Raw genomic sequence first — 17,959 nt, 5'->3', positions numbered from 1 at the left:
ATGGATCTGTGCAGATATCATTGATCTACTTTCATGAGAAATTAAGAATGAAATGTGAATAGGAGTAAATGTGAAAAAGCATACAGGATGTGTCCCAATTTAAGTCAAGCGAAGATTGCCAACCTTGACAATTCAATTTATGTGCAGAAAAAGTTAATAATAATAAGTTAGTTTCAATGTTTTGTACGTAACATAATATGAAGCTGTTTCTATTACTTAATAATTGTATATTTTGGTTTGTGTCTAGCAGTGGCGGTCGGTGACTTCTTTATTCAAGGACGCTCGATGCGAAGTTCGTCACAACATGTATGTAGCCCTTCATGTGTGTTGCTTGTAATTTCAAAATATGTGTTCTGCGCATCGAGCGATCCTACGTGCATCACGTGTCTTGTCAAAATAAGTGCCTGCTGCAGATGCATCTAAAGGGTTTATGATAAAAGAGACGCTCGCGTTTGCCAGATACTCACATAATCTCATGCATCATTTTTTAAGAGTTTACTGTTCAGGGAGTGTCTTGCGTGTATTTTGTGAACGTGAGCGTCTCTTTTATCATAAATGGTTTTGACGCGTGTGCAGCAGGCACTTCTTTTGACAAAACACGTGATGCATATGGTTCACATGACGCAACAAACACATATTTTGAAAACACAAGCAAAACAAATGACACCCCGAATGCCTATTTTGAATTTGCGCCCCTCGGATCAGCAGTCACGAGCCGCCACTGGTGTCTAGTCAAGTTCCTAAAAAAATATTCAAATTTGATATGTACACTGGAAAAAAATATTTTCATGAAAAAAATTCTTAGTATTTTTGTCTTGTTTTCAGTAAAAATATAAAAAAATTACTAAATTAAGATGCTTTTTCTTAATGAGCAAAATGACCCAAGAAAATAAGTCTAGTTTTTAAACCAAAAATATCAAATTTAAGTGATTTTGTGCATAAAACAAGCAAAAAAAAATCTGCCAATGGGGTAAGCAAAAAAATCTTGAACATTTTTCTTAAAGGGATAGTTCGGCCAAAAATGATATTAAACCCATGATTTACTCACCCCTACTAAAACTTTATTAACGAAACTAAATACCTTCCGGTAGCGCCACCATCTTAGTCGCGTCCGCATTCAGGAGAGAGTATTAGCGTAGTGTACGCACTTTAGTGACGTATGACAAATTCGGAGGGCGGGGGCACAGAGCAGCAGCAGAGTAGCCTCCGTAAGTTGCGTAAGCTCTAATCCTGAATGCGGACGCGACTAAGATGCCGGCGCTACCGGAAGGTATTTATTTTCATTAATAAAGTTTTAAATATGGATATTTCTACAACAACACCGCGCGGATTACCCTCAGAAGACCTTTGTTTATCATCCTGGAGCCGTTTGGATTTAATTTGTGAAGGATGGACACACTTTTTTTGGACTTGAAGGTCGTGGACTATGGGTGGACCCCGTAACATTACATTTAATCAACTGAAAGATCTAAAACATTTTATAAAATATCCGAAAATGTGTTTGTCTGAAAAACGATGGACATATGCAACTTGGACAGCTTGGGGGTGAGTAAATCATGGGTTTAATATCATTTTTGGCCGAACTATCCCTTTAAACACTAAATTCAAGAAAAATTAGCTTACCCCATTGGCAGATTCTTTTTCTTGTTTTATGCAAGAGATTTTTTTCTTGAAAATTATTTTTTTGCTTTGTAGGGGCCTGCAGTATATTGTCCAAAACGGGCATCACCATATGCAGTTGTACTATACTGTATAACCATTTATTCAACGAATTTCTTGCTAACCTTTATCAACGAATCATTACCATGTAAAATTAAAATGACTTATACTGGGATCTAAAGCCTGCGATACACTGCACAATTTTTGGCTGTCCCAAATTAAATTTTGCCATCGTGAAACAATCGTTGTGATTTCTGTGATCGTGACTCTTCATCGGCCGTTTTCCTGATCTTGTGTCCATAGAAAGCCTACGATAGTTTTCTGACATTGTCAGATATTCAGCATGATCAATGCAAAGTATGTTTGCTGATACAACGTGTGACGCAGCCGCCAAAGCCTCCGACATCATTGGTCACTCTACATGCTTGTCGAACCCAAGTTTAAATGATCCATGTTGCACAGTGTGATAAGGTAATCGTATAGGAGTGCAAAAATCCTGCAGTGTATCCCAGGCTTAAGACTGTGATACCTCTCATTTTATATCCATGACATGAGACAGTTTGTTGTGTTACCACAAGTTATGGATAAAGCATTTTGTCTTTTTTTAACACATGCACATTCCAAGAAAATCATCCCTGTATGATGTGCATTTGCCTCTGGTCATTTTGCAATGGCAAAACAAAGCCTTTGGGTTCAAATAAAGTATCGACAAGTCCTACTTAAGCATTACACAATCAATATCACAGCAATTTTCCTAGCCACTCAATCCAAAACGAGTCGATGTGTCTTCAAGAAATATTAAAGGTGCTTTATTCTCCGGTCTTAAATACTTAAAGCGTGTGTTTTCCTGCAGCGTTTGCATATTTCTTGCTTTGATTACTCTCTGCTTTGCCAGCGGCCTGAATATTTGTGGCAAAAGCTCAGAGGGAAGAATCGAATCTTCGCATGCATCCAGGAAGCGTAATCCGTTCAAAGTGGCACCTTGCGTGGCAGAAGAACAAAAATTACTATTCATCTTCCATCAAGGCGCATGGCTAAGCGCACTGACTCAGCTGTGAAAAAGGTGCGGCGAACAGCGAATGTGACATCTGATTTGTAGGCTGTTTAATCACAGGAGACGGTGAACGTATTCTCCTGGAGCATAGCTCTGGAGCGCCGCCTTAATTGAACTTAAGGGGGAGCTTTTCAAAGGCCGCAGAAAAGCTTTCGGTGGGGAGGTACGAGAGAGACAGTGACAAATAGCGTGTCGGTTTTTTGCGAGTCACGTCTCCTTCGAAAGTCGTAATTAAGTTTCGAATGCACTAAAGCATTCCAATTATCTAAATTAGACGTAATTGAGCACAAGAGAGGATTTTTTTTGCTCTTAATTAGGTTACTTAAATATTGGAGCTCGACGTCTATTAATCACGTTGCAAACACAACAGCCCAGCTGCTGAGGATGACACAGGTAGAATAAACAGGAGTCGGGCAAAGACACATTTATCCACGGCTACACATTTACCTTTTGCTACATCTGTCACGCACATTTTTAAGCAGAAAGTAATGTCTAAAAACTAAACTAAACCATACTGTATGCAGGAAAGAAACCCAAAGAAATCATTGTGAAACTTTTTACAGTAAGTCATGCTGAATCACAAGAAAAGAGTGAATATCACAAACTAACTGATCAAAAATCTCTTTAAGGTTACTGACAGGACTTTTGCTGTAGTGCTGTAATTGGGTCCCCGGAGCTTTTTTTAACCAGAAAATTTGAAAAGATCAACCCAGTAACTTTGTTTTGGTAAACCGTTCTCTGCAAGCATGTAAAAAAAGGTCATTCAAATGTGGCTCCCCTTGTGATGTCAAAAGGGGATCCTCTTATAATAGTTCCGCCCCTTAATCCAAGACAATGATTGACAGCACAATTAAGTTTCAATTTTAACAAACCACCATCATGGCGATCAGTGTTTGCATTTCATCAGCTCATTTGCATTTAAAAGGACGCACCCCAAAATGGCAAATTCACCTTTTCTCAAAACTGCTCTCAAGTGGCAATTTTTACATGTTATAATAAATTATCTATATGGTACTTTGAGCTAACATTTACCATATGTACTGTGGGGACACCAAAGATTTGTTTAACATCTTCCCCTCTAAGATACAATGAGACTTTGGAATCGAACCTATGACCTTTATTTTGCTAAGGAAAATGTCTTATTGCTTTTTTAAGCAATTTATGTCGGGTGGATAGGACCAAATATAGTTTAATAATTATGCATTAAACAGAAGCTTTAATTCAAAGAGATTTTACTGTACATTTAACCTTTAGGCTATGTGTGTTTCGTAGGGATCAAACCCACAACCTTTAGGCTGTTAACACAATGCTGTACCAATTGGGCTACAAGAACAAATGTGTTCTCAATTTGTGACACCACAGACCACCCAGCCATATTTAAATGAAAAAAGCCAATAAATAAAAAAAGGTTTTAAAATCTTTAGGATTAGAAACAGGTAGGATTTTCTGCTCTCAAATGCTGGGGGTGTGTCCACTGAAACCACGCCCACTCACGTGAAAGCTGCATTCTGTCTCTCAACTACTGCTACAACCTGAATGAATGGTTGTGATTGTGTTAGGTGCGTGGCCATGCTCGGTGACTCCAGTGCATCATTGAGCCACCGTTTTAGCTCCGCCCAAATAGGGGCCGTATTTTTTAAATGCTGCGTAGAAAATGATCATACAATCATTTCTCAACAGTGTGTACATGTGATTCAAAAAATTAACGTGCGCATATATAGATGTGAAGTCTATAAATCACAAATGATCTTAAAGTTGTGCGCAGCTAAATAGTTTCAAATCTCCGTATTTAAACGATGCCTAATTAATGTCATTTACATAAAAAAGCACCTGTCAATGTTTAAATCCTTTTCGAGCAGCAAGAATGGCTTATTTTCCAAAAAACCTAAAGCAAATGAACAAGCAGTGGCGGCCGGTGACTTCTTTTTTTAAAGACGCTCGATGCGAAGTTCGTCACAATATGTATATAGCCCGTCATGTGTGTGGTTCGTAATCTTAAAATATGTGTTCTGCGCGCCGAGTGCGTGTATGTGCATCACATGTCATGTCAAAATTTAGTGTGCGTCTAAAGGGATTATGATCAAAGAGACGCTCGCGTTTGCCAGATACTCGCATAATCTCATGCGTAATCAGAGTTTAGTGTTAAGGGAGTGTCTTGCGTGTATTTTGTGGACGTGAGCGTCTCTTTTATCATAAACGGTTTTGACGTGTGTGCAGCAGGCACTTATTTTGACAAAACACGTGATGCACATTGTTCACATGATGCAACTAACACATATTTTGAAAATGCAAGCAACATACATGACACTCCGAACACTTATTTCGAATTTGCGCCCCTTGGATGAGCAATCACGAGCCGCCACTGCGAACAAGCAAAAGTGCGTACATCTGCTCAGACCCTGACGTGTCGCAAAGCACTTTTCCACATCAAAGACAGTTTTATAACTATGGACTTTAGCATACACACACTTTACGATCAAATCTGTGCATATGCACGCTTTATAAATGAGGCCCCTGAACACAGAAATGTGAAAAAACTTTCAGCGATACATTACTAACATTTATAATGTGTTTAAAAACAACTATCTGAAATGACTTCACACTGGATTTTGTCTTATGAACCTTGTCTCCTTAAGTTATTGAGCTGTTACAAAATGTTTTTGCTGATGAACATATGACACAGAGGAAGTCAGTGTTCCTCTCTACTGTAAGAACAACAGTAAACTCTCTAATAGAGAGGTCAAAGGTGATGATGAGCCCATGATGTGATGCACCAGATTCATCTGACAACAGCAGCTCTGTGTCTTTAGTCCTGAGGCGCCGGGCACAGCGCGACTGAAAGCTTACAGCCTCTCTACAGCCGTCTGGAACTGATTCGGCTTACATTCCTTTCCTAAAGGGCATTCACACTGAATCGTGTAGTGATCTGAAGTCATGTATTTTCAATGAGAACTGGCGATTTTGGTTAATTTGCTGTCAGTAGGAATGCACATTAAATGTACACAGTGTCTAGATTTGAGTCTAGTGGGTCAACATCATTGATCATCCTACTTCATTTTCAAAGAAAATCCACTGGTATGAAAAATAATTTAACACATAATCTTAAGTGTTCCTACAAAAGTGTACAACAAAACAGCCCCTATAGAGGTCCAGACGTCATGTGACCCATTCTGTGTACAGCCAGGAGTGAATATGAAATAAATGGCGCAGGCAGGATTTTAATGGCAACAGAGTTCACTGCGCACTTTAATTCAAAGGATAAAGATTATGTACATTTAAAACTTAATAGATGAAACATAACAGATCCCTATATTCATGTCATTTTTTCATGTCACTATTAACATAAAACCCTTATAAATAAACAGTCTGGTTTAAAATCATTGTTCAATAGCAATGCTACAGTGCTCAAGCAAGCGCTATACGATTGCCTCCCAAAAGTTTAGGACTCGTGACATCAACAACAGGAGCTCTATAAATTTATATAGTGCACAATTTAAGTACAGCCAACTGTGATGTCCAATAGTAAACATTATCGAGTGCACTCATTCAATGCTACATAATGCATGGTTATAACATGTAAAACCAATGTACACTCAACAACAAGTCGTTTCCATCTACTGTGAGGCTTGCACTTTGATTTTCTGTGTCTCAGTAAAAGAAGGAGCTTGCAGCCATTCTGGCTGTACAGAGAAAACTCAATGTTAATATTGTGTTAATTCTAGGGATGCATCGAATCCAGATTTTTTCGAAACCGAATACCGAAACCTATTCGCATCCTTATTCCATTAACACAGTAAAACACATTAATGAAGTAAAACACGTCCACAGCAGTGTATTTTTAATTTTATTTAATTTTAACTGTAAAAAAAGGGTAGGCAACATTATGCCAGGATGACGGTGCGGTGCGACAAGCTCGCGTCCGCGAAATGTGAACCGCCCCTAAGGCTCACCGAAAGAAAAAGCTTATCTCCACGTCAGAACCCGATGTGTGTAATCAACGGCCGTGTGATGTCGACCAGCGTAGTGCAAGCCTAGGGTTCGGTGGAAAAAAAATCTAGGAACCCGAACTCCGTCAAAAAGCCCAGTATTCGGCCGAATCCGAATCCTGGATTCGGTGCATCCCTTGTTAATTCACTTGTCCATCTATTCCTAAAAGTGATGTTACATGACTTTGACTTGCTATTCTAGAAAGAGTCCCAAATCTCAACCCAGAACTGGATTAAATTAAGGTAAATTATAATGGGGAAGGAGATAAGGTGAAGGTTAGGGGGTGTGCACACCAAAGCTTTTAAATGGCTAAAAATGCCTGACGGATGCCGACTGCCAACCTTTTCAGCTAAGCACTTTGGTTGTTGTAATACATCTGTTTTGTTTATCAGTGGTTGAACGATGAACCGGTTGGTTGTTATGATGTTTATCCCACCCCTCCTCCACTGTGATTGGACCACCGTCTGAGAACTGACATTGACGAGCTGAGCTTTTCACCCAAAGTTAAATATTTTTCAACTCTCGGCGCTCAGCGCAGAAAAACCTCTGAGCGCCGGCTTTCAGAGCGGAAAAAATGCCAGCTGCTGGCTTTTTTGAAAAGCGTCGCGCTTTCTTTGAAAACAATTGAAAACATACGCCAGCTGCTAACTTGTGATAATGATCGACAGGACTATGATAAAAAAATTATATTTCAACATTTTGCTGACGATGCATTTATATTTATGGTGAACAGCTTTTAGTATATTTTTTAAGTTTTAATCCCATCATAAAAATAATCAAGAATGAACATGATTTGCTCTTACGTATATTATGCCACGCAACACACGAACAGACTAAACTGCGCATGCGCAAGTTGAGTAAAGGGGGTTGCACACCGGACGCACAGCTCAGCGCCGCGGCGTTCTAAAAAATCAAACACACTGTTTTCTATGAGTGTATGCACACCGGCGCTAACCTGCGCCGACTCAGGAAGTTGCTTAAATCCCTGTTGCGCCACAGAGCGCCACTCACATAGTTTAACATTAAATGAAATCATATTTGTCCCAAATCATTAACGATTAATATGGCTGCTAACGTATATTTTGCATTTGGAAGAAGATGCTATCTGACTAAGCTCGAGCTATTTAATGTGCACGTCTGGTTCTACAATACCTCTGAGTTGTCCTAGACGTGGCGCGGCGCTGCGCATCCAGTGTGCGACCCCCCTTAATACATCGAGCAAGTTAAAGGTAAGAAGTTATTTATAAAACGATTAAAACAAAGCAAAATGCATACAAAGTTTTTCAATGTTTACATTTAAAATATTTAATAGATTATGTTAAAGACGGTCTGCACGCAGCTTTAGGACGCAATTTGCATGCTTTGTGATGTACTTTTGGCACGTGAATCGCTTCCGGTATAAACACTATGTTACTTTCTCTCGTTCTCTTTATTCATCCTCTGACCAAAAAGTCAACAGTCAAGCAATGAAGGCAGGTGTGCAGCTTCCTGTCAGTTCGCGTGACCCGCGAGTGGAAACTAAACCGTTGGTCTGTGTCATAGGCTTTTAGGAGCGCGCCTGGGTGCTCGTGTTATTAGATCAAGCATGCAGAGCATCACATGGTGGCAAACTTGTGGCTTCCCAAGATTGAATCTTTTACTGCTGTAAAGATAAACAGACAGCTGGGATCTTTATGAGCACCTCCCAAACAGAATTTGAACAACTATTCAATACAGATCTATTTAATACCATAGCCATACATGGAGAGGTGCAGGAGGCTCTGCGTGTAGTCACACATGAAGATGATCCTGCATCAGTAGTAATCTCACATCAGAGTTTTATAAGAGAAGAATATCTGTTTATACTGTAGCTCTGTCAACAATGACCTCAGTTGTTTCTGTGTTTATGTCGGCTAAAGAATTTTTGCAGAAACATCTCAACATGAAACTTTAGTGAAAAGCTGAGTGAGAAGTACTTCTCCATGTCTACGAAAGAGCAACCTCTGATCAGCAAGAAATGTCTCTTATGTTTCATCCAGGTTAAAGATCGACATACAACTGAGAGGAAACAAACTAAAAACGTCTCCTTACCTGTTGTGAAGGTTTCGATACGCAGGCGCTGCAAGTTTAAGTCACTGATCTGAAGTCAAGCTGCCGTGCGACCCCACTAACCAGCGTGTGAACCGCAAGAGGGATGACTGGGATACAAATCTCCTTGCTCTATTCCCTTTTGATGTGGCAGCACAATAACAAACAGAAGATCCAAGCTCCAGGAGATGCCAAGCGGATGGGTCCTGCGGCAGACGGAGCGCAGAAAACACACTTCGCGTGCTGCTGTTTAGGTCATGCTCAAAGTATGTGCAATGTTCTGCAAGCTAAGAGAAACCACATCCTCTGACATACCTCCCCTCTCCTGCTGTGCTCTCTCTCTCTCTCTCTCTCTCTCTCTCTCTCTCCCTCTCTCTCTGAATGTCTGATATGACAGTCCAACCTGACCCAGACTCAGTTCACTCACTCTCTCTCTCTCTCTCTCTCTCTCTCTCTCTCTCTCTCTCTCTCCGCTCCTTCAGCAACTGACTCAGTTCCTGCCCACCAACTGAAGACTGAAGAGGAGGGAGGTACTGAGAATGAGCGAGCGAGAGAGAGAGAGAGAGAGAGAGAGGGGAATGCCTAAAAGTGGAAACAGAGAGACGGTTAAGAGGAGGCGAGGGGAGCTGTTAATGATAGACATTACTGTGGTATGATAAAGAAATGGCAGAACTCAGTTAGCGAGGGCAATGAAGGAAAAAACTAATAAATAAAATAGCTAAACATATTCCACACAACAGCTCGGTGTGAAAAGAGTCTCAATCTGTGCAACAAAATCTACCAAAGATTTTATTGTGAACCTAATAATTGCAATTTTGTAGTTTTTTCTCAGATATTGTTTTGGATATTAAAGGAAACGTTTGATTTTTACCTTTTTGGAATTCATTCAGCTGATCTCTGTGTCTGGCGGTACCACTTTTAGCATAATCCATTGAATCTGATTAGACCATTAGCATCACAGACATCCCAACCTGCAAAAAGTCATTTCAGGGAGGTATCCCGAAGCCCCCTACCCCCCCCCTCCCGAAAAAAAATAAAAAATAAAGGAGGAAAAGGATATGACATTTCAAGATATAAAAGCATAATATTTATTTCTAGAGGCCTATGCAATTATTGGTAACACATTACTAGGTCTCATTTGTTAACATTAGTTAATGTATTAACTAACATGAACTAACCATGAGCAGTACATTTGTTACTGTATTTGCTAATCTTTGTTAACGTTAGTTAATAAAAATACAGCTGTTCATGGTTTGTTCGTGTTAGTTCACAGTGCATTAACTAATGTTAACAAGATTTGAATAATGTATTAGTAAATGTTTAAATTAACATTAACAAAGATAAAAAATGCTTTATAAATGCAGTTCATTATTATATGTTAACTAATGTAGTAAACTAATGTTAGCTAATGAACCTTATTTTAAAGTGTTACCCAATTATTTGTTAATTATTTTACAATATGTAGATTACTTTTATATTTATATAAGCTGCTTATAATATTTATATAAACTGTTTTATTTATATTCTATTGCAACTTTAAACAGGTCTAAGGAGTTTGTTGTTTTCATGTAGCCTTGGCAACTAGTAGCCAGCCTGAAAAATATGCACATGATATTAAACTTGTTGAACTCACCTCAATGTCAGTTCGGGAGAAGAGATAAAAGCCCGCCCACACTGACAATTGATTGGTTGATTTACCGGAGCAGGCCAATCAGGATGCTCTCTGTCTTACATGCGCTTAATGAGGCACATTAGCACACACACGCAAGGTCTCCCCCTCCCTCTCTGCCGTGCGCGTGCTACTCTTTCTTGCTCGCTCTAGATTCCGGGAGATTTTAACTCATTTGCGGGCATCAGGGAGCCGCTATCAAAATGCGGGAGACTCCCGGAACTTCCGGGAGACTTGGGATGTCTGGCATCATGCTAAAAAAACAACAACAAAGAGTTTCAATATTTTTCCTATTTAAAACATGACTCTTCTGTAGTTACATCGTGTACTAAGACCGACAGAAAATTAAAAGTTGTTTATGTTCTAGGTAGATATGGCTAGGAACTATACTCTCATAATCAAGGACTTGCTGCCGTAACATGGCTTCAGCCGACACAATGATATTACGCAGTGCTCGAAAATAGTCCCCTTAGTAACTTTCTACTCCAACAGTATATGTCTGCGGACACAGACAGACACGACTCACTTTCAATAGCAGGGGACTATTTTCGGGCATTGCGTAATATCAATGCGCCTCCCGCAGCCATGTTACGGCAGCAAAGTCCTTGATTATTACGCCAGAATGAGAGTATAGTTCCTAGCCATATCTACCTAGAAAATCACAACTATTAATTTTCCGTCGGTCTTCGTACACGATGTAAATACAGACGAGTCAGGTTTTAAATAGGAAAAATATCGAAACTCTTTGGTTATTTTTGAGGGAGATGCTAATGGTCTTATCAAATTCAATGGATTATGCTAATCTATGCTAAAAGTGGTACCACCAGACCCGGAGATCAGCTGAATGGATTCCAAAAAGGTAAAAATCTAATGTTTAACTCTAGGGGAGCTGAAAATGAGCTATTTTTTTAAAAAAAGTGGAGTGTCCCTTTAATAAGAAATGTTCAAATTTATTTAAATTACATTTTTTACAATGTTGTACTGCTTCAAAGCAGCTTTACACAAAAAAAACAACAATAACACCACTAGACTTTTGCTAATTTTATCGTCCTCATAAACGGATAGTAATCTACTAAATCGGTGCACTATTTCTGAGAGCATTATTTAGTCAATGAATATGACAGACTTTGCAGTTTACATAAAGAGTTTTTATTTTATTTTAAAAATATTTTTACAAAATTGTGTTTTATAATCATTGTTATACCAGAAATAAGCCCTGACATTGTAATCAGGATTCTTTGCAAACCAAAGGGTCTTGTATAACACTTAAGGGGCTCAATTCGCGATAACAAACGACTGCCTGTACATTATACTTCTTATTACATGGCTATTTACCTTATAAATAAGGTAAGAAACATTAAATATTGATTTGAAATATTGTATTTGCTAATGTTTAACGAATCCCTGCTGGAAAAAACATACCAGCAAGACCAGCATATGTTGTGTTTTGGTGCTGGTCCATGCTGGTTTGTTGCTGGTTTAGCTGGTGGTCATCAGCATACCAGCATCCCATGCTGGTCATACCAGCAAGATCAGAATATGTTGAGTTTTTGTGCTGGTACGCTGATGACCACCAGCTTAACCAGCAACAAACCAGAATGGGAATGATGCTGGTCTATGCTGTTTTTTAGCAGACCTTCCGTGAGGAAAACACGTTTACTTTCTGTTTTAAGATAAGACAAGACGTTCAAATGTCACAAACATGCTATATACGGTAGTTAAATCATTTATAAATATAATGTCATATGTTATTAAAATTAATTTTTGTGTAATATTAAACTGTAACGACTGGCCAATCAGAATCAAGCATTCCAATGAGCCATGTAAGAAATCATATAAAACTGGAAGTGTAACAAACGTGAAGAATTTGCTTTAATACAATATAGCATCACACACTGAATAAAGTGAAATAGCAAGATTTTAAAGATTGTTGTTGGACCAATAATAAAAGCAAAATTAAAAGAATTTACCAAACCCTAAGTTAAGCAAAGAATTGAACGATGTAAGTTGAAGTTGATACTGAAATAAAAAGTTTTGAGAATTGTCTCCTGGGCAAACAATGAGCAATAAGATTCTCCAATGATAAATGTGAGTTTGTTCAGGGGTGAAACATTTGGTCTGTGTCTGCTGTCCCCTGGTAGTGAGATGTATTTTTTATGAACCTCAGTCATGGCCCCCTATAGTTCTGAATCCATTATTCAAACCGGTCTGTGAGAGTGGGCACCGACCACTGACATGGACCAACCACGCATACACCCACCCCAAATACCACAGCATCCCGGCACACGACTGGTTAAAAGAATATTCAGACATCTGAAAAATCATTGTATTTTTTGTCATAATGCCTCTGTGATGATGACAAACCACCGTTTCATTTTTTTTATGTAAAATGTTGTCCTGAAGGCACTCACAGCTGATTGATGTTCATATTTCAGAGCCTGGAGATTTGTACTCTGTGCGTGGCAGAGGTACACAAGCAACCTCAGGACACAAATTAATCAGAGAGACGAGATGGAAAAAGTCAGATTTTTGTGTAACAGGAAATCCCTGTGGCAGCTGATCTTTGTCAAGTGTGCTTGATGTTCACTTGCATCATTATAAGGTAAACTGTGAAATTACATACTTCAGTCTTAATATATAAAACATCAGTATATTTGTGTAGGCATCAGTACCATATACTTTAAGGTTATGTTTGTATGTATGTGGGGTCCAAAATTTCTGAGATTACAGATTGAAAATCACTGTTTTTCACTTTAATTCTGGAAATAATGAAAGTTTTGGAATTTTAGATATGGTTTTAGTTAAGGGATGCACCGATACCACTTTTTTGGAATATGAGTACGAGTACGAGTACTTGCATTTCAGTACTTGCCGATACCGATACAGAGTACTTAATAAAAAAAAACATGATTTAAATTTACAGGTAACAGCTTTAGTCATATAATTTAACAAAAAAACAAAGGACTAGTTTTCCAGTTTGTTGTAAACTCTGCCTCTTTGGACAACACAAGAGGCATTAACCCCTTACACGCCGCTCAAACATAGACATTTCTCAGACCGTGGTATCGATCCCTGGTATCGAGGGACTTTTAACGAGTACGAGTACTTTAGAAAATGTGGTATCGAGGCCGATACCCGATACCAGTATCGGTATCGGTGCATCCCTAGTTTTAGTAAAGCAAAAAAGGGAAAAGTTTATATAAAATGATATTAGAAATCACTTGCCTCTTCCATTGAAACCTAAAAGTTAAGATTTAGGGCCCTATTTTAACGATCTAAGTGCATGGTCTAAAGCACAAGGCGCATGGTCTATACGGGCGTGTCCAAATCCACTTTTGCTAATTTAATGACGGGAAAATGGTTTATGCGCCAAGCGCACTGCCTAAAAGGGTGGTTCCTATTTTTTTAATGAGTAATAGGTGTGTTTTGGGTGTAAGGTGCAATAAACCAATGAGAGTCTCAGCTCTTATCCCCTTTAAAAGCAAGTTGCGCCTGGTGCAATGCCTAAATCCTATTTAGAAAGCAGAATTTATAAACTTACAAACTAATTGGAGGAAGAGGACCTCCAGTTTAAGATTAATGTTAAAAATTTCTTCAGTCATAGAAGTAAAAATAGCAGGTTTTTAATTGCGGTAAATGTATTAATATCCTACAAAATCACTGTAATCTCATAAAATAATTTGCAAATATGCAAGAAAAGGTTTGTACTCTAAAAATACTTTATAAATACGCCATTGATTTTTTAAAAGCATTATTTAAAAATGTTTCTCATCTCACCATATCCACAGGTACAAAGTCATCATATACAATAAATCCATGTGATAGCATTTAAAAAACATTTAAAAATAGATGCATTTGTTGAAAGCAAAGCATTTATTTACTTACCAGGCTACAGGTGAAGCAGCTCTTTACACTTTCATAATCGGTGCTCATTTATGTCCAAGAGACTCAATGATAATCTTTTACATTTTAATCCTTTAATTTTTCATATTTAAAAAAAAAAACGTTTTTGTGCGCATCTATGTGTGTGAAAAGCAAACCCCCGTTGTCGTCCCATTTATAGGCGCATATTGCTTATGCACTCATTAAATAACAAAAACAATATTGCGCCATAGACTTTAGACCAGGTTTTTGTTGGTCAATGGCGTAGACTATTTTAGTTGCCTTAAAATAGCAACGCGCCAACAAAGCGCCTAAACCTACCTCGTTTTCAGACCAGAATGCCCATGGGCGCAAAATTGAGCGCAAAAGCATTTGCTATCTAAACAACATGCCGGTAAACGTGAAAATGATAATTACACCGTGTTGAAACTAGCAAAAGACACTCGCGTCGCGCCGGGTGTATGATAGGGCCCATAAAGTTAAGATCTCCACAATCACTGCAAACTGGTTTGCTATAACTGCAAACCAATCACTGCTTATAAATAGTTTGTTAAAGAAAAACAAATGTTTGTCAGCCGAACATGTGTGTTCACTCCTGCTCTCATCAGACCACAACAACCTTTAGACACAGAGGAAATACAGTTCATGACCCTTTATGTCCTTCATCTGGTGTTGATAGTACCTGTGTCTATAGTCTTTTATAGTCTATAAATGTTATAAACCTCTGTATTGGCTTATAAAATATATTTCTAATAATCAAACAGGAATGTTGTTTCTGTTTCAAAATAGCCCTATTCATAATCTGTTTTTATAAATGTATATTTAATTAAGTATCAAAATATAATTAATTTCAGCATGTGTAACATTTTGAGACACCAGTTGTTAAAATATGTGAATTATATTACTAATAACTAATAAAAACCTGTGCAACTCTTTATGTCAGATAACTTCAGTAAACCTCAGGTCTGTGGAGTTGTAATATTGATGCCACTCTGCCACCTGCTGGTTAAAACTGTTTTGTCCAGTCGTGTATTCTTTTCTTGTGAGGTTTTTGAGGTCTTTTTTATGACACAATACAGAGGATTTTTTCAGTGTTCGAATAATGTCAAAGATTATGCACTCTAGCTAATCACATCCCCCACATCCCCGTCCTTCAGAAACCAGTGTGAGGCGCACTTGAGAGTTAACTTGCCCATTGGCCTACTAATCATCCCCTTATATATCGGTGTGTGGTTGGTGTTCTGGTGCAATATGTCTGCCGTCGCATCACCCAGATGGATGCCGCACATTGGTGGTGGTTGAAAAGTTTCCCCCTTTCATATTTAAAGCACTATTTCTGCAGAAAAGCACTATATAAATGTAACAAATTATTATTATTACATTTATTTCAGACAGAAATCTTTTGGATTAGTTTATTGTGACAAATAATGGACAGTATCACTTTGTGGCAGCGCAGCACTAGAATGTTAAATTCATGTAGTATTTTAATTTAAATATAAAACCAGGGGAGCCCCTCATCTATTTTTTGTGCTTTATAGGGGTCCCTTAATGCTTATAGGAGGTCCTGGACCACCCCAGCACCCCCTTTAGGGTGGTCCTTATTTTTCAACTTTTAAAAGTTCATGCTCTCATATTTCTAATATTTAGAAGTTGCTCAAGACCTTTGAAGTTTAATACATTTGTGTATTATGTGATACTTTGTGCTAGCATGTATAACTGTTTAATAATATATATTTATGGCAGCAATGGACTTATTTGACCATGCTCCATGCAATTAAAACTCCAGTTTTAGTTGTGATATGTCTTTCAAAGCAAGAAAGCTTCAATGTGAATGAAGCACAATAGACAATATACACTGAGACAATGGCTAAAGCAACATGAAGCAAGTCTGCTATATGGTTACTCGTATCAGAAGAGACTGAAATAACTGGAACAAAGTTGTCCTCAAAGAAGCAAGTTTTATGTGTGTTGTGCGTTTTTAAATGGTACAGTTTTTGCAAAAATATGTGATTTCGGAAATATTCAAAGGCTTTGAGTAACCTCTTGATATTGTGGGAACAATTTAACATTTTGCACAGTGTGTTTTTATTGATATCCTAACACATTTAGGGGGTGAGAGTGGAACATTTAAAAAAAATTGACCCATTATAAGGACCACCCTAATCCCCTAAATTGAACACTGGATTATATTTATTTTAGTGTCATATACAGTACTGTGTAAAAGTCCTATAGGCTACCATTAGATTTGTTGATTTGTTGCAATGATATAATGAACGTTATCATTATTTCTCAGTCACTTTATTAGAATACAACCAAAAAATATGAAATTTTTTATGCAGTATTAAAAAACTTAAATAACACTGTAAGTGTCAAGTGTTTAGTGTGAACTCCCCAAACACTTGAGCAATAACAGGAACCTGCAGGATCTCTTAAACCTAATTGAAAAAAGCCTAATCTCTAATTGTAATCTAATGACATCAAAAGATTTCAAGATGTGTTTAGTGCCACGAGATATAAAAGCTTATATCTGATAAGGACATTTTGTTATGAAAATTATGTTTAAATATGGTGTGCATATTTTCTGTTTGTATGTTAATAAAGAGAAACAAAAAAAATATATATTCAAACTAATTTTAAAACAACAAAACTGGTGATGGTCTAGACTTTTGCGCAATAGCGTGTTTCTGGATTTCTTCTCATGTAAATGAAGTTAAATTGACTGCAAATAGCAAAAGAAATTTAACAATTGACAGCAGTCTCCATGAAAACAGATAATTCATTTCTAAGCGTATATAGACCCTTTTACTGTTTGTACACAATGATGACGTGGCAATGTATGGGTGTGCATTTAGGCAACGGAAGTACGGCAAGACTTTATCAACTTTTTCAACACAGCTACCAGATCCGTGTACTATAGTGGAGTGGATAGAAGACGTTAGCAGATGACCAAATATAAAGTGACCAGATACATATATACGTATTAGTATATTATATTAGTGCAAACAAACGCAACAAACAGACGTTTTGATGCTGGGTAACCATTTTGATAAACTTTCTGAGTTAACAAGATAGAACCACTGGGGAACAACACCACTTCTGTTGCCTAAATGCGAGTGAAGGATATTTGATTACGTGGGCTGTAAAAGGGTCTATATGAGCAGTTTTAATTAAGAGACTACAGCATATATTATCTTATAATTCATTCTCACAAGGCAGAATAAAATCTAAATTTTTTGTTGTAAAAGGCTATAAAGTAAGTGATAAAGTGAAAATGCTTTATAAGGTTTCAGAGACAGAACCACATTTTCTCTTTACATGTACAGTATATGTGATAATAAGGGTCTTTTTTTATTAAGATTTTACGAAATACACTTTCAATTGATGTATTGCTTGTTATTATAGGACACTTATGTGGTTGAGATACAACTATTTGAAAATATGGAAAAAATCTAAATATTGAGAAAATCGCCTTTAAAGTTGTCCAAATGAAGTCCTTAGCACTGGATCCACTCAGAAAAATAAATGATATATTTACAGTAAGAAATATATTAAATATTTTTATAGAACATGATATTTACTTAATATCCTAATGATTTTTGGCATAAAATATTTTTTTTTAATTTTGACCCATATATTATATT

General features: G+C 37.6%; 1 protein-coding gene across 3 annotated transcripts in view; it reads right to left on the bottom strand.

Annotated features, from left to right (window-relative positions):
* The window catches only part of rftn1b (raftlin, lipid raft linker 1b), a 131,303-nt gene extending 122,080 nt beyond the window's left edge, over positions 1 to 9,223 (bottom strand). For 2 of the 3 annotated variants that reach the window (XM_065298920.2, XM_065298919.1), the window contains exon 1: positions 8,771 to 9,223. The gene's annotated coding sequence lies outside the window, so the exon portion shown is untranslated. The remainder of the gene's footprint in view (positions 1 to 8,770) is intronic. The other variant, XM_065298917.1, reaches the window with a different exon arrangement.
* Positions 9,224 to 17,959: the final 8,736 nt, after the last annotated feature.

The sequence above is a fragment of the Paramisgurnus dabryanus genome, chromosome 13, assembly GCF_030506205.2.
Source record: "Paramisgurnus dabryanus chromosome 13, PD_genome_1.1, whole genome shotgun sequence".
NCBI lineage: Eukaryota > Metazoa > Chordata > Actinopteri > Cypriniformes > Cobitidae > Paramisgurnus > Paramisgurnus dabryanus.
The sequence above is the reverse complement of the archived record's forward strand: the minus strand, read 5'-3'. Positions and strand labels throughout refer to the sequence as shown.